At 37.6% G+C, this 25502-nt stretch overlaps 1 pseudogene; it reads left to right on the forward strand.

The window, feature by feature from the left end:
* Positions 1–1545: 1545 nt before the first annotated feature.
* On the forward strand, positions 1546–25371 carry LOC107599722 (dynein heavy chain 8, axonemal-like; annotated as a pseudogene).
* Positions 25372–25502: the final 131 nt, after the last annotated feature.

The following is a 25502-nucleotide window of genomic DNA, read 5'->3' on the forward strand; positions in this document are numbered from 1 at the left end:
TGTGTGTGTGTGTGTGCGTGCGTGTGTGTGTGTGTGTGTGCGTGCGTGTGTGTGTGTGTGTGTGCGTGCGTGTGTGTGTGTGCGTGTGTGTGTGTGTGTGTGTGTGTAGGCACTTACAGCTTGTGCAATTTTTGTGATGTCATCTGACACTAAATGCACCTTGCTGATTCAAAGGAAAGAAAGAGGTTTTGTAGGTTTTTCGTTTTGGAAATTATATAAATGCATATTTGTTGTGATTTTATAATTTTTTTATATGCAGAATGATACGTCATCTTATTCAATATGCGCAAATTTGCATATTAATACATAGCGTTTTTTTCAGTTTTTTTTATTTTGCAACTTTTAGTCTGTTTCTTATAACGTTAATGTAATTAAATCACTTTGTGCTTGTAAGTGAATATAAAATATATAAATTGCCACTCAAAGACATTTTTCAAACCCCCTCAATTACCATCAATATAATTTAAGAAGCAAAAGTATTATGAAACGTCACTTTTCTAAGATAATCTCTGCTATGTTATTTGCACTTGGCGAGGTCGACAGTCCCATTATGCTGTGTGCTTTTCTTATTTAGGTGAATTTCAATATTAAAACAAAAATTTATTGGACGGAAGATACCCTGATTTTAATGCATAATTTATTCCTATAATTGATGTAATAATAATAAAATTTTCCCTCAAACAGGCTCATGTTCATCTTCTATTGTTGTTTCTTCTTGCGCGTGCGTCAGTTACCATAGCAACAGTAAACTTGGCCTCAGGCTTTCAGTTTGTTCTCAGATTTGACGGCTCTCGGTCAAGGTGAGTGCTCTAAATGAGCAGCAAAGGGAAAACAATATGAAGATTATATGTGTTTTCTTAAACTTTAAAGTTAATTTGAGGTAAATTATGCCACTATGGATGGTACAAACTTTAACTTTTTAAACCTTCGCTAGTTTAATTGTTTGACGCAGCCTAGCCGGCTAAGGAGCTATTTTGAGCAACTAAGAAGTACTATTTAATTTTTTAGTAAAGACTTTATTGATAAAATATGTTATTTAACTGTTATTATGTTGGCCCGTCAAAGCTGATTTAAAGCTGTTTTACTTACGATCAAATATCCCCAGAAGTCCCATATTGCGTTTGCATATTTCTGTCTGACCAAGAGCTTTCAAGCCACCAAAATTGGCACAGTCTGACTAAGTATCCTGTAATTTTTCTAATTAATTGAAAGTACATTTTTCGTGTATGGAATGATTCCCAAAAAGTCTAATTGATTTACACTTGGATGTTCGTTATGTCCGTTAAGCCAAACTCCTGCTGACAAACGGTTCAAATTTAAACGCATGTAACGTTAATCGTCCTAAAAGTCGCACGGGGGTAAAATCTCATGCTTGAAAAAAGTTTTACAGAAAAGAAAGTAACGCTAAATTGTGCATATGTTAGCAATGACATTAAAATATCTTCATATCCTGTACGTGCAGTGTAAAACCTGGGTGTCCTTGAGTGATAAAAATGCCTAATTTAAAGTTCTATACTTTTAACTCCCAGGAAGAGATTCACAAAAATGTCAGAAAATGAAAACTCTCTCCCTATGGATGCCAATGGCACAGAGCAAGAGACAGCCGATCCTGGGTCAGAAGTACTTGGCATCCACCTGGAAAATAAACAAGGATTTGGGGAGGAAAGCACTCTAGTGTCTGTAGTTTGCACTTAAGCTGACTTGACTTGTCCTTCTCTCTCAGGTGTCGGGGAAGTGGTTGGTGATACTATCAAATGAAGCCCGAAAGGAGAAAATTAAACAAGTCAAAGCTCTCAAAGATGAGCGTATAGAGCAGCTCTTGATGGCCGACACAAGTACATCGTCTCAATCATTGCAGAGGTGATCAGCCTGGGGCACACGGAAGTCGAGGAGGCTATCATCTCGGATGATAAGGTTTGTAAAACTACACTTACTACTAATGTCCTCAGAATCACAAAACATTCTTCTACCAAGTCACAGAAACGGTAAAACACATGACTAGATGGTGACTGCAAAACATCCTAAAAGCATGGTATTAAAAAGCTGTGCCTGCCTGTATTTCTCTACAGTCCCATTCTTGGATAGATACCACAAATTTAGCCACTGGACAGAAGAAGCTGTTTATCACAACAGGCACTAATGAGGTACAAAACACCATTGCTGTTACTCTTTTAACAAAGCCCTAAAACGATGAATTTACGCTAACATTCAAATGTTTGGTGTCATTAGGATATTTATGGTTATTACAACACCTCTGAACACATGACTTCGCTCTTTGTGAAGGTCAATCAAATGGTGACCACCAGCAAGGCTTATCTCTGTCAAGGGGTGACAAAAATCTGGGACTTGGACAGGTTGGTCTTATGTAAGATGCTGAACTGCGTCTCTAAATTTGACTAGACAAAATACATTGGTCTGTATTCGCATTTAGGAAGGAACTGCTTAAGCGGATGAAAGAATTTGTTCAGCTGAACCAGGAGTACCAGCAATACTTCCACCGAATGAAAGAGAAATTACAGGAGAACCCTCTTTAATGACAATTTGAATTGAGGTTCGTAAATCACAGCTTTAAAGTCAACTTAAAATCAAAATTGAACCCTGTATTTACTTTAACTGTGCTCTGCTGTGTCATACCAACAGTGAAAATTACATCTTTGGAAAGTTTGGCACATTCTGCAAACGTCTGGAGAAGATAACAGACATGGCCACAACTCTTGAAGATTTTTCAAGCCTGCAGTTTATGAAAGTAGATGGTGTTGAGAAAATATACATGCGCTACCAAACGATTGTGACCAGCATCAAATCCAAGACCTACAATGTGCTTGACCACCGCAAATTAGAGGTAAGGTCTCTTATGACTGTATATTCTTAGATTTAGTTAAGTGTTTTTTTTTAGACATGATCCATCTCTCATATGACATGTTTTGTTTTTGTTTGACAATGACTTCACTGAGTTCAGAAAACAAATCCAGGGCTTGTATCAGTCTCTTGATGCACTGATTGACACTTGGCTTCAACTTCCACTCATTGTAAGGCCCTTTTTGTCACCTAGGTACTGTAAAAGATTATTAATTGAACATTTGAATGACTGATCCATTCATTGCAGCTCATGACCAAAAGATTACATAAATATATTCCTCCTACACTAAAAGGAATTTTTTTTACTGGATTTATTTACTGCACCCACAGACTCATCAGGTCCTTGACCTGTTGTCCAAATTTGAGAACAGTGTGGGCAGACAAATGGACCTCACCCAGAAGTATATAGTTCTGCAACGGTATGAATGTGACCTTGAGTTTGTGCGCAAACTCTACCAAAGAGAGAAGAACAATCCCTCTTCTGCACAATTCAAGACTCCCGTAAGTTTAGTGTTGAGTGATCAGCAAACTGTTCAACTCTAATTCACACTTATTTTACACATATTCAGAATATCCAACACAAGAAAACACTGTTACTGGGACTAAAATGTTCATATTGTTTTACATTTTCTGTTGCAGTTGGCTAGTAAAATTCAGTGGTCACAAAATCTGTTTAGAAAAATGTATTTGCCAATGCAGATCCTAAAAAATATATTGGACATTATGCAGGTACTTTACAACGACAAGATTGTCACATGTCATCAGTAGATGAACACAGTTTATTTGAATTTTAATGGAATTTGTGCCTGAAAAGCATCTTTTAAGAAAATAAATGATTTTGTCTTGACTTTAAGATGCCAGAGAGAAGGAAGATTATTCAGGCATACAACAAACTTGCTGCTGTGCTTCTGGAGTATGAAATCACAAAGCTTGGGTTGATGGTGTGGAACCGGGACTATATGGTCTCAAAGCTTCACTGCTGACTAGACACCCAGAAACCAAGGTTCACAAGTTTATTTTATCACTTCAAGTTATAATTTCAAAAGACATTATTCTTTGGCAAAATGGAACATTACTGCAAATGTATACACCTTTATTTTTTATATTAAAACAGTTAAAATTATTAGAAATTTTAATTTTTTATCTGTTATTATTTATTAAACCCAAACTATATACTCATAAAATCTAAAAAATAATAATTTACATTTATTTTATGGATTTGGTAATTGAAGCCTGCATTATTTGTGGATAGGTGTTCTATGTGAATCTTGACCCTCTAGTCCTGGAGGTACTGCAAGAGACAAAAAACATGTATACATTAGGTGCTAATGTACCTGATGTTATCCACAACATGGCTGCCAAAGAACCCCAGCTGAAGGAGCATCGTACCAAGTGAGTGCATAAAAGATGTACCCTACATTAAAGGAATAGTTCAGCCAAAAATGTAGATGAGTTTGTTTCTTCATCATAACAGATTTGGAGAAATTTACCATTACATCACTTACTCACCAGTGAATGGAGGCTGTCCAAACAGCTGATAAAAACATTGCAACAAGTAATCCACATTAATCCAGTCCAGCATCAGTTAATGTTTTATGAAGTGAAAAGTTGTGTGTTTATAATAAACAAACCTGTCATTAAGATGTTTTTAACTTCAAACAAGTCCTCTATCTATAATATTTTGTTTCTTCATCATAACAGATTTGGAGAAATTTACCATTACATCACTTACTCACCAGTGAATGGAGGCTGTCCAAACAGCTGATAAAAACATTGCAACAAGTAATCCACATTAATCCAGTCCAGCATCAGTTAATGTTTTATGAAGTGAAAAGTTGTGTGTTTATAATAAACAAATCTGTCATTAAGATGTTTTTAACTTCAAACAAGTCCTCTATCTATAATATAGATTTTTTTTAGCAATATTGAAAAGTCTCGTCTGAATCAGGCGAGAAATATGCACAGATCAAGCTCCATTTACAAGTAAAAACAGTGATAAACAAATATTTTGGTGGAATTTGATGTGAGAGGACAACAGAGGATGGACTTTGTCACTGAAGAAAGTTGCCAGAAGTGAAGGTTTCAGTTGGATTATTGTGATGTTTTTATCAGCTGTTTGGACTCTCATTCTCATGACACTCATTCACTGCAGAGGATCCACTGGTGAGCAAGTGATGTAATGCTACATTTCTCCAAATTTGTTCCAATGAAGTAACAAGCTCATCTTCATTTTGGATGGTAAATCTTTAGCAAATTTTCATTTTTGGGTGAACTACTCCTTTAAAACTACAGTGATCATATTACACCAATAATTTTCACCTTATTTATGCAATATTATTGCATAAAGCAGTGCTATTTGTGTTGCATGTATAGTCGCTGCCTATGAAGTGTTCCAAATCAGATTCTATGATGGTTAGGATCAATGCAAGGCATCTCATCTCATGAACAAAGAAGCATAAATTATTTATCTAAATTGAAATATAAGGTTAATACATACAGTACATTAATTTCACTGGTCTCAGATTACAGGAGATGCTAAGCAACTTTGATGCAGTAGTCAAGAGGATACCCAGTGTGCTACAGTCCCCGATGAAGCCCTTCATCAGATATGTGGACACTGCCCTCTACCCTGGACTGACCATTCTCTCATAGACTTACCTCAATATTGACCATTGTAAAAAAAAAAAAAAAAAAAATCAATGAAACCTTTAATCTTTAATGGTTATTAAAGCAGTGCTATTTGTGTTGCATGTATAGTCGCTGCCTATGAAGTGTTCCAAATCAGATTCTATGATGGTTAGGATCAATGCAAGGCATCTCATCTCATGAACAAAGAAGCATAAATTATTTATCTAAATTGAAATATAAGGTTAATACATACAGTACATTAATTTCACTGGTCTCAGATTACAGGAGATGCTAAGCAACTTTGATGCAGTAGTCAAGAGGATACCCAGTGTGCTACAGTCCCAGATGAAGCCCTTCATCAGATATGTGGACACTGCCCTCTACCCTGGACTGACCATTCTCTCATAGACTTACCTCAATATTGACCATTGTAAAAAAAAAAAAAAATAAATCAATGAAACCTTTAATGGTTATTTTTGTTTGCAAAAGTTTACAGTGGCCCCAAAAAGTATTTGGACACTAAAGTCACATTTAAAAAATCTGAATTTCATTGCATTAGATAACAAAATATCAGTATCACTCCTAAAGTTTGTGTGTATAGAACAACATTAAGTAACCTACTTTAGAATTAATTTACCTGCAGTGTTTATGTGGCCTGTGAAGAGTCATACAGTATGCACTGTCTTAAGAGTTTGTGAAATCTTATTAAGTTAATTCTATTCAATGTCTAATCCTACCTTGTACCTATGGACCAATATACTAAGTCTTTTCCCACTGTTTCTCAGTCATAGGCTGTGTGTACAAAGCACTGCAAGAGCTGGAGCAAGTAGTGAAGGTTGTTATGGATATTTTGGAATGTCAAATCGAGCGTACCTTAGAATCCATGGCTTCCACCAATCTGTTGACACTGCCCAAAAATCAGCTAGTTACACCTGAGATGTTCCTCACCAATACAGAGACCACTGTCAACACTGCAAGACAAACACTGAAGATGTGAGTGACACTTTCAAAATCTGTTGTCACAGAGTAGTATGGTGAAAACAACTATATTTAATTTGATGGCTACAAAGGCAGACTGTTCAAAAAGTTCCTCTGAAAAATTTGCTGAAATTGTTCTCAACCTCAGGGCATCCAACATGTAGATGAGTTTGTTATGCAATTGGTATTACATCACTTGCCCACCAATGGATCCTCTGCAGTGAATGGGTGCCATCAGAATGAGAGTCAAAACAGCAGCTAAAAACATTACAATAAGCCTCATGTTTTTATCAGCTGTTTGAACTCTCATCCTGACAGCACCCATTCACTAGAGAGAATCCATTGTTTTTCGGTGCTGTCTTGACAAGCAAACAGTCGAATAGGCATAAAACCTTGAACAGATCATACTTCTACCTCTCAAAGCCTTGTTTTTATGAATGTCTAAATAAATGTGGTATACAGTATCCTGACTGAGGTCCATAGTTAAATGTGATTTAAAAATAATTGAAGGATTCCTTTGTTTTCATTCAAGTGCAAGCAAGCGGGTGGAGAGCTCAATGTTGGAGATGGTTGAAGAACTGTGGAGAGTGCTGAAACCTTCAGAAAGGGTCAGCTTGGAGGTGCTGTAAATATATCAGTTATCTACAATAACTCACTTTTGAACTGTTCATAATTTGTATAATTATGAAATACTTTTTAGCACTTGTTTAGATGGGTTGTAGCTCATTATGTGTGATATTACTCGTTCTAACTACACATAATAAGTATAGTTTTCTGAGAAAGTCTTGATGTGTATGTTCAGAACTACAAATGTCTGCACCCTGATGCCAAGCAGAAGACATGTTGTCTATACTGCCCGCCATGTGCTTTCTATATCATGATGGGACAGTTATGTCAGAGGAACACAGAGGCCCTGGTTAGAGGTATACATGCATTGTTGGATCATGCATCAGAGTTTTATCTGAAAATTGAGACCCTTACTTGTATCACATTTTTGAGTCACTCATTAATATTGTGTTCTTCATTTGAAAGCCACCAAATGCTCTCTGGATTCTCTGTGGCGTCGGCTGCTTGTTGTGAGCTCCAAGTATCGTTCTTCATCTCAAAGTGACGCTACCGTTCAGTTTCCTCTTTTCAGGGTTACTGTTGAGCTGGCCATTCCCAACATTGTCTTCAGACCAAGTTTCGTACAGATACAGGTACTGACGTGAAAACAACAAGGAGCATAATATCAATATGTAAAGTATACTTGTGCTTCTGTTCAAAATGTTTTTTTTGGGGGGGGGGGCACCAAATCAGCACCAAATCAGCATAGTAGAATTATTTCTGGATCATGTGACACTGAAGACTGGAATATTGGCTGCTGAAAATTCAGCTTTGTTATTATAGGAATATTTCACATTTTATAATACATTCAAACACAAAACAGCTAATTTAAATTGTTATAATATTGTACTGTTTTTACTGTATTTTTGATCAAGTAAAGGCAGCCTTGGTGAGCACAAGAGACTTCTTTCAAAAACATTACCAACCCCAAACCTTTGAACAGTTGTGTATACAGTATACAGTATATACATAAAACACAGAATAATAAGTAATAAAATGTGGTTTGATTGACACTCTTGGTGTGTTTTTATAAACTTATCAGAAATTGACATCTTCATGTGTATACATATTGATATGAATTTCAATTCTAAAACTTTAGTTTTCATTCCTCAACACTAATTTGTCCTTGTGCAGGGCATTCTCAATAAAGCTGTGAACATGGTGCTTTCAATGGCAAAGGATATTCCACTCTGAAAATATTCCTATGTCCAACAAGAACAATTGGAGGTAACAGAATTAAAGGGATGATCTGGGTTCAAAACAAATTAAGCTTATCAATACATTGCCTCACAGACTTCAATTGTCCATGGAAAGTGCATCGATGTACACTTGAGTTTTGCTCATTTTTACACCCTGATAATTACAAAACTATCCTGTGGTAATTAGTGGAATGTGACAGTTGCGTCATAAACTTTATCAGAGGTTAGTTAGCTGTAGAAGTCTTGCAAAACAAATTAAGCTTATCAATACATTGCCTCACAGACTTCAATTGTCCATGGAAAGTGCATCGATGTACACTTGAGTTTTGCTCATTTTTACACCCTGATAATTACAAAACTATCCTGTGGTAATTAGTGGCATGTGACAGTTGCGTCATAAACTTTATCAGAGGTTAGTTAGCTGTAGAAGTCTTATGACTCCACAGGCAGAGCAGGCAGCTGCACGTGAGCTTGGAGATGAGGCTCTAGTCACTAAACCACTCGTGCTGAGAACTCTGGACAGACAGGTGACCACAAAACCAGTCATAAGGATCTGAAAGCAGAATAAATAAGCTTTCCACTGATGTATGGTTTGTTAGGATGGGACAATATTTGGCCGAGATACAACTATTTGAATATCTGGAATCTGAGGGTGCAAAAAAATTCTAAATACTGAGAAAATCGCCTTTAAAGTTGTCCAAAAAAAGTTCTTAGCAATGCATATTACTAATCAAAAATTAAGTTTTGATATATTTACGGTAGTAAATGTACAAAATATCTTCATGGAACATGATCTTTACTTAATATCCTAATTATTTTTGGCATAAAATAAAAATCGATAATTTTGACATTTTGAATTGTTTTTTTGGCTATTGCTACAAATATACCCCAGTGACTTAAGACTGGTTTTGTTGTCCAGGGTCACATATATATATTAAATATAATATAATTATATATATATTATTTAGGAATGAAATATGATCCAGACATGTTTATGACAGGCACATATACATTGTGTAACATCAGGACATCAAAATGTCTGACATTTCATGCTTTTTATCCAATCTAGGACCCAGCAGAACAAGTGAAAGCATTTTTGGCGACCAAACCATTATTTTTAGAATTCAGCACCCAACTATCTCTGTATTCTGTACGTAATTGTTAAATAAGTCTCCTAAAATGTAAAGATAGCTGCAGTCTAACTGAGAGTGATCCTAACTTCCACTACATGTATTTGATTAGACATTTGAAACCCGGATTCAAGAGCTTCCAGCATGCACTGTCTGCCCCATCCTCTATGAAACTGACTCCCTCAAACTGTCCCTCATTCAAGAGTGCCGCACCTGGAAACGTGCATTTGGTGCGGCTCTAAACCAGAAGGCCTCTGTGGCAATGGCTGAGATTAGCTCTTTTGTGGATGGGGTGAGCAAGCAGCTGCAGAGGCCAATCTCTGACCTGGATGATGTGAGGGAAACCATGGCCGCCCTGCAGGAGATACGGATAGAGACCACCAGAGGACCAGTGGAGGAATCGTTCGCTCTGCTAAATCGCCATGAGCTGTTCTTCAATAATGGAAATGCGGAAAAGATTGATGGGGTTGTGTACGCTTGAAGGAACTTATTGTGATGGTAAGAGAAGGTTTTTTGAGACCACATGAAATAGTATTAAAATAAATAGTAGTTTATTCTCTTTAATTTTTCTACTTTATGTCTCATCAAGGAAGTAGAGAATCATCTTTACCTTGTCTTCTTGGGATTTAGGTTTGTTTGTAAATGTATGTTCAACTTTTTTTAATTTGAAGGCAAAGGAAACGGAATAAACTTTTGGAAATTTAACCTCAAATGAAGGCAGAGCTTGTAGCTGGAGTTGAGGTCTTCCAGCAAACTGCAAACTTTCTATGCTGACTATGACAACAGGTTAATTTGCAAATTATCTTCATGCAGTCTCTTACGTACCTCTGTCAGTGATTATAGTGTCTTAATAAAGCCTTTGTTTGTGTGTTCAGTGGTCCTGGAGTTGCAGGTTTGGCTCCACGTGAAGCCAGTGACAGGTTGCAAGTTTATCAGGCCAAGTTTGAAGAACTGTGGAGGAAATATGTCACCTTTTCTATTGATGAAGAACTGTTTGGCCTCCCTGTTAGAGGTGCTTCTGTGTTTTTTACCATGTAAATATGGGTTTAGGTTCAGAAAGGACAGGGTAGATGCCATGTTTACTTTGTTTTGAATGAAAATGATGCTGTGATGGATAGGCATATAATCTGTTCAACAGGTTATACAGTCTTATGGTTCTGGATCTAATTTTCACATTTCTAGCTGTCATTTTTTGTCAACTGGAAATTGTCAGTGTTTTGTCATCTAAATGATCCACACCATGGTATACAACAGTACAACCCACTGAACAGACTGTATCCCTCACAACTGTATATTCTTTGATTTATTGTAACATATCTTTTTTTTTGTCACTTCTTGGCAATTTCATGCATCCTTGCTGAAAGTATTAATTTATTTAAAAAAAAATAATTCTCTCTTTTTTTCTCCTCTCAGAATATCCTGATCTTCACAGAATCAAATGAGAGCTCAACTTTTTGTACAAGCTGTACAGCCTCTACAATTCTGTGATTGACAGTGTTTCTGGCTACTATGACATATTATGTGACAACCTCAGTATAGAAAAGATAAACAGTGAACTGCTGGATTTTCAGAATAGGTTTTTATGATTTTCCCTTTCTAACTAAACTAATTAACAAATATTGTATATTGAATTAAGTGAATTTGAGCACATATTTTGTAATTATTTTCAAGGATTCGTAAGCTACCTGGGAGCCCTGAAAGAGTGGCAAGCTTTCAATGATCTGAAAAAGACCATTGATGACTTTAATGAAACCTGTCCTCTGCTGTACATGATGGCAAATAAGTTGATGTAAAGCATATATCTGTTCATTGAAACATATTGCATTTATACACAGCAAACAAGCTATTTTTTTTATTAACATACACATTTTTTTAATTAACATACAACTAGGCAATGATGCCCCGACATTGGCAGCACTTAACTGATCTTACCGGCCACAAGTTTGAAGTGGAAGCTGCAAATTTTATCCTTCGAAATATCATGGAAGCACCTCTTCTAAAGAACAAAGAAGATATTGAAGTATTGTGCAGACAAAATATTCCATTTAACACAACCTTAATGGTTTGAGTCAGATTGATTGCATAAAAAGCACAAGGCTGTCAGTAACTTATGAAAACCTGCTGGGTGCCAGGATGTGTGTATCAGTGTCGTTAAGGAGTGAGACATTGAGGCCAAACTCAAAGATGTCAATGGAGCAGTCATCAGTTGACGTTCACATCATTCAGGTCAGAGAAGGAATTCATCTGTAATTGAATTCATTAATTTGCCATAAAATCAATTCATTAAAAAAAAAAAATAATTAACCCTTCCAGGAATCGCAGAGAGCTGCTGCTAAAGGGATCGGACACCTCTGAGAAAGTGGTGTTAATGGAGGACAGTCTTATGGTGCTTGGGTCTTTAATGAGTAACAGGTATTTTGTTTTACTCATTTGTGTTTATTTATGTGTGTCTTTTTATATGTATGGTGGTTAATACACTGGCAAAAAATAAATCCCATGCAAATTTAGTATTGAATTTCATTACAGTTTAATGTAAATTTGTTTGAATTATGGTTTCAGATATAATGCTCTGTTTAAGCCCACCATCCAGCAGTGGGTGCAGAAGTTGTCAAACAGTTCAGAGGTGATTGAGAAGTTGCTCACAGTGCAAAATCTTTGGCTGTACCTGGAGGCTTGTTTGTGGGTGTTGATATTGCCAAACAACTGCCGCAGGTAGCATGAATCCAAATACATTATTCCTTTTTTCGTACATTATGAGCAGTCCGCTATCTACATACTGTAGGCAGCTACCTTCTATGGGGCTGTTTACACAAAACACATTTTTCCATTCGTCTGCGCTACTTTTCCATCTGACCGTTGTGCTCATATTTTTTCAGCATCTGGCGCATGACACAGTGTTCTAAAACCATAACACTCAAGTTAAAAGAAATTAAACTTAAAAAAAAAAAAACGTCTTGAGACCTTGCATTTTTTCACTATTCCACTGCCAGCGTCTTGCATTTTTGTTTAAAAAAAAAAAGTGTGAATGGCCCCTAAACTATCTCTCTTAACACTCACTCGCATGCATTGCACAAAATAGCACTGCCCATGTGATGCACACAATAGATGAGTGCAACATGATACATAAGTGCAAAGAACAGATATTACGTGGAATAACCTTTTTTTATTATTATATTGAACTATTTTTTTATATTTAACATTTCTGAAAATTTACTTTCTACAGGAGGCTAAACGCTTCCAAACCATCAACAAATCATGGCAGAGGATAATGCAGCGGGCACACGAGATTCCTGGTGTCGTTCAGTGCTGTGTCGGGGATGAGACTGCAGCAGCTGCTGCCACACCTTCTGGAACAACTGGAAGTGTGTCAGAAATCTCTGAGTGGATACTTGGAAAAAGAAACGCCTCGTCTTCCCATGGTTCTTTTTCGTCTCTGACCCTGTCCTGTTGGAGATACTGGGTCAGGCATCTGACTCACACACCATACAGGTGCGTTTATCTAACTTTGGGATTTTAGAATTATGTCATTATGCCATATAACAGTTCTCACATATTTATGGTCATCATAAGCAGCATTTAGTAAATATTAAATGTGACATGGGTTGCTCATACTATATGAATTATACAATATATACTACATAATAATATACGTTTATTTGTCATCGAGCTTTTAAAATACAGCAGGTAATAAAATAGGAGTAGAAGGGAAGTTTTAAGTATATTTCATAAATTAATTGTATTCTGAAGCACAGTATAAAAAACTTAAATTAGATATTTGAACACTTACAGATACCTCCAAGTTACTTGTGTTAATCTGGCTCGTGGTGCTAATTTCCTTAATTATATGAAAAACCCTATTTAACTGTCAGCATTCCTCTAATTTTGTCTGAGATTGCAACACGGCGGGCCACTCTAAGGTTGTCCAAATGAAGACCAAAGGGATGACCCTTTCAGCCAGGGGCGTAAATTTCGTCTAACAGCTGGGGGGGACAATAAACATAAACATTTTTAAGAGCTATTTTTGAAGGGGACACAAATAATACAGCTAAAATTGTACTTGTAAGGATATGTATGCACAGAGGAAAGCCTTACTAATATTTGGGCAGCAGGGAGACCGTGCCAAATTAGACAACTTCAAGCTGTTGTGCTCGCGCCGCGACAGTGGTTGTGTCCATTGAAGACATTACTATCCGTCACAGTGTTGCCAAGTCTTTTCACGTGGAATTGGGCTATTGTATCAGTGTTGCCGCAGGTTGTTTTTCATGTCCGCAGGTTGAAGCGACCGCAATAATGTGTATTTTTACCGGGGGACCCCTTGAAACACGATTAGTTTGGACTAGTTTTGAGTAGCAAATGGTGTGGTATTGCTAACGCGGACTCATCGAAAAATACATTAGCATCATCTGTATTAAAGATGCATCCGATGTTTAAGTGAATAAAATAGCCTTGACAGCCTTACTTACTGTAAGCATCATTCACTTGAAATAGCTTTATACTTACAGACCAAATTGAACACAAACAATCTATTTTACACTATCATTTAATAGTGAAATATTTATGTTTTTGAAAGAATTCTCTTATGCTTACCAAGGCTACATTTATTTGATCAAAATACAGTAAAATTGTGAAATATTACAATTTAAATGAACTGTTTTCTATTTGAATATATTTTGAAATGTAATTTGTTCCTGTGATGTAAAGCTGAATTTCTGCATCAATACTCACATGATCCTTGAGAAATCATTTAATATGCTGATTTGCTGCTCAAGAAACTTTTCTTATAATTATTAATTTTGTGCTGCTTATTTTTGTGGAAACCTTTATATAATGCATTTCAGTATTCTTTAATAAATAGAAAGTTCAAAAAAATATTTATTTGAAATAAAACCTGCAGAAACCCTGTACAAGATTGATTTATTTCACTTCTAAACTTCACATTGCCTTTTTATGTTCCTTTCAAGGTACGAATGAACATTCAGTCACCTTTAGACTTTGAATGGCAGAAACAGTCCCGCTTCTACTTCAAAGAGGATATGGATAGATGCATAATCCAAATCACTGATGTGGAATTTGATTACTGTAATGAGCACAGTACTGACTGCACTGATCGTCTGGTGATCACACCTCTCACTGACAGGCAAGTGTAGATATATTAAAGATGCCAGGTTCTAGAAATGAAAGGAAGCATCTGCAAAAAATGGCTCTTAATGAATAGCACCTATTGTCTCCAGTGCATTAACCACCTGTTTATTTATTTATTTTTGGTTGGTTTCTTGCAGATGTTATATCACATTGGCCCAGGCTTTAGGGATGAGTATGGGAGGGGCTCCTACTGGGACAGGAAAAACTGAAACCACCAAAGACATGGGCCGTTGCCTGGGAAAATATGTGGTTGTCTTCAATTGCTCAGACCAGATGGACTTCTGAGGACTAGGCCGCATCAATAAAGGTTGAGTGCACCTGAACTAACTTCTCAAATGGCTTTTTTCTCATTCACCTTATACAGAGCATCTGTTTGAACCTTAATCAAGATAGTGGATGCATATTTAACATGTGTGGCCTTTTCCATTGGCGTTTCATGTTTATAATGTTTGTCAAACAGGATTAGCTCAGTCTGGTGCATGGGGCTGTTCTGATGAGTTCAACCGCATCGACTGCCTGTGCTCTCAGTAGCTGCTCAACAAATCTACATCGTCCTGCAGTGCAAGAACAAAAAACCTCAATTCATATTCACAGATGGAGATGTGATGGATATGGATAGAGAGTTTGGCATCTTCCTTACTGTGGTAATGTGACAAACATTGTATGTCGTGGAACTATACTGCAGTTATCAATGTGTCCATATTGGAAACAACCTGACATGTTTTTTCAGTCTTACTCTTTCTTCAAAATTTAACCCTCCATTAAATGGTAATTTTTCTTCACAGAACCCAGGTTATGCTGGTTGACAGGAGCTTCCTGAGAACTTGAAAATTCAGTTCCGCACAGTGGCCATGATGGTGCCTGACCGAGCCATCATCATGAGAGTGAAACTTGCCAGTGCAGGTTTTCATGAAAATCAAGTCATCATCCGTAAATTTTACATTCTATACAAACTGTGTTAGGAACAGCTTTCTAAACAGGTAAAGCTAAACACATTATTAACACCAAATCTAGCAGCCTTTTATGAAGCACTCCCATTTCAGTCAATTCAAGTCACGTAATGATAATGTTTTTATCACTCAACAGGTTCATTATGACTTTGGCTTGAGGAACATCTTGTCTGTTTTGAGAACTCTAGGTGCTGTGAAGAGATCCAACCCAACTGAGCCAGAAAAGACTGGTCATGAGAGTTCTGCGTGACATGAACCTCTCCAAACTGGTGACTATGACTGATCCAGATCTGTTTGGAAATAACAAGTAATTGGATAAATGTGTTAGTGTGTCACAGATATTTTCATAAACTGACTCTATTCCTGCCTTTCCTTCCATATAGGTAGATGAAGATGAGCCCCTGTTCATGAGTCTGATAAACGACTTGTTTCCAGGCATCCAGCTGGATAAGGCTGGTTATCCTGAGCTGGAAGCTGCTATTACCAAACAAGCTGATGAAGCCAGACTGATTGCACACCCACCCTGGATTCTCAAACTTGTGCAACTATGTGAGACACAGAGAGGGAGACATGGTTAGTCATTATCCATTTTACTTTTATTAAAGTTATAAGAATGAGTTTTGTCATATACCCTGGATGTAGGCATACACAATGCTGTCCTCACACCATCTATTTGTTCTCTGTGTGTAGGTATGATGACTCTTGGTCCCAGTGGAACAGGAAAGACAACATGTATCCACACTCTAATGAAAGCCATGACAGATTGTGGAAGTCCACACAAAGAAATGAGGATGAATCCCAAGGCTATTGTTGCCTCTCAGATGTTTGGCACATTGGATGTGGCCACCAATGACTGGACAGATGGTGTCTTCTCCACACTGTGGAAGAAAACTTTAAAGGCCAAGAAGGTGAGAGAGTTACTTTAACAAGCAATTTAAAGTAAATGAATGACATGTTTATGTAACCTTCAACTTTGACTCTATTGGCAATAAGCAATTTTCTTGGTCAAATCTTTATGGTGCTCATGACATTTCACTTGTAAATACTTAAAATGCCATTTCAATTGCTCCATGGTCCATGGTAAAACATTTCACAGGAAGAACACATATGGATCGTTCATGATGGTCCAGTCGATGCTATCTGGATTGAAAACCTCAACTCCGTCTTAGACGACAACAAAACCCTCACCCTGGCAAATGGAGACCGAATACCAATGGCTCCAAACTGCAAGGTGGTATTTGAGCCACATAACATCGACAATGCATCTCCTGCCACTGTGTCTCGCAATGGAATGGTCTTCATGAGCTCCTCTGTTCTGGACTGGCAACCCATACTGCAGGCCTGGCTGCTAAAGATCCCAGCAACACATGCTGAAGTGCTGCTGGTCTCCTTCAACTCTATCTATCAGGTAACAACTAGACATGTGGACATTAATTCACATGCTCTCTGATACATAAATTATTGGAGTATAGCATAACTGTTATAAGAATATTTAGTTACATTTTGAGAGATATCTAGTAATTTAAAGTGTGTAAAACATCAATATAAAAATAGATCAATACAACGCTTGTAAACCATTTAAGCCATTATGAATATGAAGCTTTATTGATTTTTTGCCATTGCCTAGGGAAAGGTCAGAGAGGATTTTGTACACAGTTTTGAAAAGCCCTCACAGACTATTGACTATTTTTCTCAGGATTTGATGACTTTTGTCTTCACTGTGGTTTTCCCCAAAATGCAGCTGCTTGAGTGTATGTACATCAATCAAACAATTTATTTATTACAGGTAAACTCTGATGCACAGTCACAATTATTTTAGGGTATCATGAAATAAAGCTTGAGTGGCTTATTGAATTAATATACACTATCAGTTAGAATTTTAGACACACTAAATCGGTTTAATTCATGTTAATGACTGGCAAATGGTGGCTACTTTGAAGAAGTTCAAATATAAAATGCTTCTGATTTGTTCAACACAGGGCCTGTTGCCAACCGTTAAAGAGAAACACCTAACAGCGGCTCACATCAAACGTCTCTTCATATTTGCTGTGATGTGGTCTGTTGGTGCTTTGCTGGAATTGGATGATCGAGCCAAGATAGAGGTATTCCTTAAACAGCACAATGCCAAGTTGAACCTTCCCAGCACACAGGGGGACCAGACCATCTTTGAGTTTGTGGTCAGTGCAACTGGTGAGTGGGATCTCTGGTCTACAAGGGTAAGACCATTATTTGTTAAGTATACTGTTTGAAAACCATTAGAGATCTTTTACAATAGCATGCCACATGCTACAATTTTCCTTATTTTCTTTGTGCCAACCTTCCTGTTTATCTTTTTATTCAGTGCATGAATAAGTCATGATTTTTAAACATACCTTTTAATTGCAATGTCATCATTAGGTGCCAGAGTATCACTACCCCAAAGACACAGTTCCTATGCCTCCATTCTTGTACCCAATGTCGACAATATACGGACTGACTTCCGGATGCAAACCATTATGAAGCAAGGCAAAGCTGTCCTGCTCATTGGTGAACAGGGAACAGCCAAGACGGTCATGATCAAGGTACATGTCTGTTTCAGTTAATCCATGCTATTATCAGCAGAGTAATACATTTGCCTATAATTAATTTCCTGGCTTTGTAGTTTGCAATGCATATTTGAAAACTTGAGATTGAACTGGTGTAAATTCAATTCAGCTAAATGGGCATTCACATTTACCATTGCTCAGCAAAATTTCACAGGTGAAATCCAGTTATTCCAATAGGATTCCACATGATTAATTTAATATGTGGGCTTGTGTTTCGCTCATGTTCAAGTTGGTCATGCAAATTTGCCATGCTTAAATTAATTCTGATGAAACTATGTAATTCAAACTTCCCCACAGGGCTACATGAGCAAGTATGACCCAGAAACACATTTGAGCAAAAGCCTAAACTTCTCCTCGGCCACTCTGCCTGGCATGTTCCAGCAGACTATCGAGAGTTACATAGACAAACGCATGGGCACCACCTATGGACCTCCAGGTGGGAAGAAGATGACCGTCTTTATTGATGACATCAACATGCCAGTTATCAATGAGTGGGGTGATCAGGTGAGGAGTCACATTCTACTTTATGATTTAATTTGCCATAAATGTTCCCCTTTTGTCCATTTTTTGTTCATATAACAAAGAGTGAAAAATTTAAGGGGGTCTGAATACTTTCCGTACCCACTGTATATAGATGCCCTCAACAGACACGGGCTGTAGTTTTGGATTTTAATTTTGTGGGGTCTGTCAAATAACAAGGCATAACTAGTAAATGTAATAAAACATTTTAACAAGTAAACAATTATAGAGCGCTGCAGTGATGACAAATGTTTGTTAGCCAATCTGGAAATTCGAATTAGAGGTCTGCGCAGGACGTTTTTTTTAGTCCCGCTCCCGCAAGGTTCTATTCCGCACCCACCCGCTCCCGCTATATATTCACTCTTTGTTCACCCGCTGTCCGCTTAAAATAATTTTCTTCCCGACCTGACCGTTCCCGCTAAATTTAGATCTCGTTTCCAGAATCTCACATTTAAATTTCCACTACTGAAAGAAAGAGAGCTGACAAATAAAAGTGTAGTCTGCACAAACAAAATTTTTATTTTATTCGTCTTGTCAAGAGTCTTGAATTTATTATTATTAATAATTATTATTATTTAACTTTGACTTGAATTTATATGAATTATCTTAAGACACAAAATTAGTTTAATATTTTATGCAACACAGTAGGAAAAAAATACTGTCAAAATACTAAATAAAATAAAATAAATAAATAGCCTACGACATCTTTCATTTAAAATTATAGGCTAAGCAAGATATAAACAAAACCGAGTTGAACGTCATTCAAGGACAGGGCATCCACACTTTGCTCCATCCTTATTCTGCTCTGTCACTCATCGACAACCTGCCTGTTCTGTCTGAGGGCCGTATATTTACCACAGGTACAGCCTGCTCTGAGCGTTACGCACATGCTGCGCACAGACCCCGCAAATAAAACGTGTGACGTTTAAAGCATGTGCAGCGCGTGCATAACAGTCCTGAGCGCAAGCTGTACCCTACCGGTGGTCAATAAGAATAAAGCGCAGATATGCTGTTCTAAATGGACGTCGGGAACGGGATATTGTTAGACCGCCCGCTCCCGTTCAAATTAAACCAGAGTTATCGATCGCTACCGCGTTGTATTCGGGAATTTAATCCCACGGCACAAAAAATCTGGTCGGGTCCCGCGGTTACCTAAATACAATAACTGTAGGCTATAAACAAACTACACTAGACTAAGTTTCACTAACGTCACCATCACTAAGCTTCTGACACTTTCAGTCTTTTAAAAACATTTTCCCTGAACGTTTGAGCTAGAATAGTTTGCAAGAGTGCAATTAAAAACACAATGAGGCTATGAAAGCGGAATAGTGAGGCCCGATGACATTTAATGCCCCCGATAAAAACCCACTGACTTCAGTTTCTGGGCTTTAGTCTACAGAAATATGTCATCCCTACAGCACTCAATAGCATCCTATTTTTCTATGATTAAGCCTCCTGTGTTTTTGTTCACCACTCAGATTACTAAAGAGATTGTTCGCCAGCTGATGGTGCAAGGAGGTTTCTACAGCCTGGAACGATCTGGGGAATTCATCAGCGTAGTCGACTTGCTTCTGGTGGCTGCCATCATGATCCACCCTGGAGGTGGCTGCAATGATATCCCCCAACGACTCAAACGCCAGTTCTGTGTGTTTAACTGCACTCTGCCATCCAACTCCTCCATAGATAAGATCTTTCAAACGCTGGCCAGTGGTTATTTTTGCTCAGAAAGAGGCTTCCCAGAAGAGGTGTGCTCTCTAGCTGCCGCCCATGTCCCCACCACCAGGAGAGTGTGGCAAGCGGTCAAAGCTCAGGTACTGCCTTCATAATATGATCAAAAGAGCTATTGCTTATTGAACATGAAATGTAGGGGTGGGAATCAGTAGTCTCTTCTCAATTTGACTTAATTTTGTTCCGAGTCTTTTAAAACAGACATGCTGCACACAGTGGTCCAAATGATTAGAAAAGAGTGCCCTCTTGTGGTCAGTATGCTTCAAAGTAAATTTTGAGCTGCATTAATATTGTTTAGCTCTTGAAATATATTTTATGTACACTACCATTCAAAACTTTGGGGACAGTAAGATTTTATTTCATTTTTTTTTAAGAAATCAACACATTTATTCAGCAAGGAATCAATTGATGAATTGATCAAAAGTGGCAGCAAAGACTTTAACATTGTAATAAACTTTTCTATTTAAAACAAATACTCTTCTTTTGAACTTTTTATTCATCCAAGAATTCTAAAAATAAATAAATAATCATGGTTTCTACAAAAATATTAAGCAGAACAACTGTTTTCAGCATTGATAACAGTAATACATTTTGCTAATATGCTGCCAAATCAGAATATTAAAATGATTTCTGAAGGGTCATGTGACACTGAAAACTGCACTGACAATTCAGCTTTGCTATCACAGGAGTAAATTACATTTTAAAATATATTTATTGAAAATTATTATTTCAAAGTGTAATCATATTTCACAATATAACTGTTTTTACTGTATTTTTGATCAAATAAATGGTGAGCAGAAGAGAATTCTTTCAAAAACATTTTGAACTAGTGTATATTAATAAAATAATGATATTATGTTAATATTGTTTTCAGATTCTCCTGCAAAGTTCCACTACATTTTTAACCTGCGTAATCTGAGCAGGATATGGCAGGGGATTTTCACTGTGGGATCATGGAGCAAGGTTTCATAACCCTGGGTAAAAACGGTGCTAACACCGCTTCTAAATTACAAGTGTGAAACGTTCCTCTTCTCGGAGTTAAAAGCAGGGTTTATAATGTAACCTGGAGTTAAGCGAAGTGAGAAAGGTCTAATAGTGTACTGATACTTTCTATAAATTATTTAAATGTACTTCAGTGAATATTTTATCAAATGCTAAATTTTTTTAACATAATTTCTTCCCTTACAGAACATACAATGTGACTAATCTAATTGAGGACCTGAAAGCCCTGTACAGAATTGCAGGTTTGGAAGGGAAGGGCGTGACCTTCATCTTCACAGACAATGACATCAAGGATGAAGCTTTTCTAGAGTACATGAACAATGATCTGGCATCTGGAGAAGTCTTAAACCTGTTTGCTCGAGACGAGGTGGATGAAATCACCCAAAGTCTTATTCCCGCTATGAAGAAGGATCTCCCACGCTGCCCACCCACCATCGACCACCTCTACAACTACTTCCTGTCCAGGGTGCGTAGTAATCGCCATGTGACTCTTTGCTTCTCTCCGGGTGGCGAGAAACTGCGTTCACGTGCCCTGAAGTTCCACGGCCTCATCTCAGGCTGCACTGTGGACTGGTTCCAGCGGTGGCCACGGGACGCTTTAGTAGCTGTGGCTCAGCATTTTCTCTCCAACTCTTCACTGCGTTGTTCAGACGAGGTGAAGAAGAGTGTGGTAGAAACAATGGGAATGTTCCAAGACATGGTGGCTGAGATCTGCACCGAGTACTTCCAGCGCTTCAGGCGTCAGACCTATGTGACGACCAAATCCTACTTGACATTTATAAAAGGATACAGAAAAAATTTAACATGTGGGGATGCTTGCGGAGTGAATGAACACAGGTTTGCAATTACATCCATTGCAATTACATAAGAATTTATTTTTTTGGCCATTGTTTGTACATTTAAAAAAAAAAATATATACATTTAAAATATATTTTCAAAAATATGCAAAAATGGCCAAAAAATATATTTAGCTAAAATATGTTTCAAAATATATTTTCTACCAATATGTTTTTGGCCATTTGGCCATATTTTAAATGTATAAACATATTTTTTAAAAACCATATATATTTTGACCGTAATATATTTCAGTAAAGAAAATGCATTTACAAATGTCACATTTGAAGAAAAACTTGATTTGTTGTCTATAACACATGTGACCATATAACACATTTGAATAACCTTCAGCCAGGATCATAATTTAAAATGTTATAAAGTAATATTGCAATAAATAAAAATATTAAACATTATTAAAACCTTATAAATCTACTTTTGCTCTCTAGTAGGCCATCTACATTTGTATTTACCCTATTGTAGGCTAACGTAAAAAATACATTTAGATACATTAAGAAATACATTTTGGTATACTGTATGAATGCTGCAATGTTTGCAATAAATATAGCAATGAAAATGAACCTAATCCAGGAAAGAAAGCTCTATGATGCAGCACCAAAGCATCTGTTCATACTCTAAACACTTTGATCTCATCTGCAGGTCTCGAGCGACTCGTGGAGGCCGAACAGTCTGTTAATGAGCTTTGTGTGGAGCTGAGAGAGAAGGAGAAAGTGCTGGAGGTGGCTAAACAGAAAGCAGGTGAAATTTAGCAGGTCACCGCCAAGGCACAAGCTGCAGAAAAGGTGAAGGCTCAGGTCCAGAAGGTGAAAGATAAGGCCCAGGCTATTGTGGATGAGATAGAGGGGGACAAGAAGGTGGCCGAGTCTAAACTTGAGCAGCATTAGAGGCAGCTGAGGGTGCGCTAAAGGTAGATGTCTGGAGCACACTAAATCACCTCGAAAACACAATTTAAAGGGATAGTTCACCCAAAAATGAAAATTTGATGTTTATCTGCTTACCCCCAGGGCATCCAAGATGTAGGTGATTTGTTTCTTCAGTAGAGCACAAACGAAGATTTTTAAGTCAAACCGTTGCAGTCTGTCAGTCATATAATGCAAGTGGATGGGAATCACGGCTTTGAGAGTCAAAAAAACATACACAAACAAAACCAAATTAAACCCTGCGGCTCGTGACGATACATTGATGTGTAAAAACACAAAACGATCGGTCTGTGCAAGAAACTGAACAGTATTTATATAGTTTTTTGCCTCAGATTTTCATCCCCAAAGTCCGAACTGTCCTGAGCGCGTTCAACAGCCTGCCACGTCTTCTTGCTTTACGGCGGATCGCAGACTTATAAGTGCATTACTGCCACCTATCTCTCAAATAGACCATTGACACTCCATCTACAATCTCAATTAGGAGTGTCAATGGTCCACTTGACAGATAGGTGGCGGTAATGCACTTATAAGTCTGCGATCCGCCGTAAAGCAAGAAGAAGACGCGTCAGGCGCCGGCTGTTGAACGCACCCAGGACGCACTCAGGACAGTTCGGACTTTGTGGTCAAAATCAGAGGTAAAAAACGATATAAGTACTGTTCAGTTTCTTGCACAGACCGATCGTTTTGTGTCTTTACACATCAATGTATCTTCACGAGCCGCAGGGTTTAATTTGGTTTTGTTTGTGTATGTTTTTTTTTACTTTCAAAGCCATGATTCTCATCCACTTGCATTATATGACTGACAGACTGCAACGGTTTGACTTAAAAATCTTCATTTGTGTTCTACTGACACAAATCACCTACATCTTGGATGCCCTGGGGGTAAGCAGATAAACATCAAATTTAAATTTTTGGGTGAACTATCCCTTTAAATTTTTTGTATTTCATGTTGATTTGAAGACCTTGAATTTAGTCAACTTACATTTTTATACCATGTGTGGTTTCTAGACCATAAAGCCTGCCGACATCGCAACAGTGCATAAACTGGGAAAGCCTCCACATCTGATCATACGGATCATGGATTGCGTGCTGCTGCTGCTGTTCCAGCGACGAGTGGATGTGGTCATCATGGACCCCGAGAGACCCTGTATGAAACCTTCATGGAGTGAAGCTCTTAAATTGATGAACAACGCTACATTCCTTGGCATGCTACTGAACTTCAACAAGGTCAGATAGCACTGTGGTACTAATCAAATCTTCATTTTAGGTCTTTATTAAAGTGATGGATGAGCCATGGTAAAGTAATCTTTACAGTTTTTGTCTTTACAGTAAATGTAAGAATAACTTTTATATTGTAAGTAATATTTCAAGATGTACAATTACTGGACTGATACAACTTAGGTTTCATTGATAATCCATTAATCATTTTTTTTTAGAAAAATCATGTTAAAATGTGAATATCAAAAATTATCCATCAGGCTTTTGAGGAATGCTTATTTGGACATGTCCTGGCCATGATTTTTATATTGCCTAAAACATCCAACGTAGTTTGACCAATAACATGCGGGTATTGTACATAATCGACCAATCGTGCGCGTCACGCGTGAGAAGGTGAGAACGATCAAAGTGATGCAAATGTACACACGTGTTTGTTCGTTCGTTTGACTTGAAGCTGCGCGCCGATCGTTGTATGACACCAAAGTACCGCAAGAGTGATTTGAAAGCATAAGGAGCCGTCTGCTCTGCTCTCTAATAGCTCTCGTGAAATAATGTCATACAATGATCGATCTGCACAGTGCTAACAGCCAAAACCTGGATATTTTAGGCAATATAGAAATCCTGGCAAGGGTGCGTCCCATACAAATGGCCCGTATGGTCACCCTAGTCCAATATAAAATTCTCTGCCGGATTCAGAATTGTGGGTAGTGTAGTTCTTTACAATGAAATTGTCTGAAGCACATACAGAAGTACATCCCATCATGCAGTGCTAATATTCATTAGATCTTCCAAAACCAAGTCAACTAATCTGTCATGTATAACTGTCTTCATTTGCAAAGCCATGATATATGTGTGATCTTGTGTGGTAGGTTCTCTTTACACCATTGCCGGTTGTGCATGTGTATGTGGTGAGCAGCATCACAGAAACCAAGAAGGCGCCCATTAATCTGTACTCCTGCCCAGTGTACAAGAAACCAAGACGAACTGACCTGACATACATCTTTTCACTGTTGCTCCGGAGCAGCCAGAACCCAGACCACTGGACACTGAGGTGAGTCGCTTTGCTCTGTGACTGTAAATAAACCCATAATCTGGTCCAAAGCTATTTTCACTCAAGAAGCGAGATAAAAAAAAGAAATATATGCAAATCAAAAAACAAAAACAGGAAACCTGCAGATGTTATTTC

Source organism: Sinocyclocheilus grahami, unplaced genomic scaffold (assembly GCF_001515645.1).
Source record: "Sinocyclocheilus grahami isolate Dianchi unplaced genomic scaffold, SAMN03320097.WGS_v1.1 scaffold270.1, whole genome shotgun sequence".
NCBI lineage: Eukaryota > Metazoa > Chordata > Actinopteri > Cypriniformes > Cyprinidae > Sinocyclocheilus > Sinocyclocheilus grahami.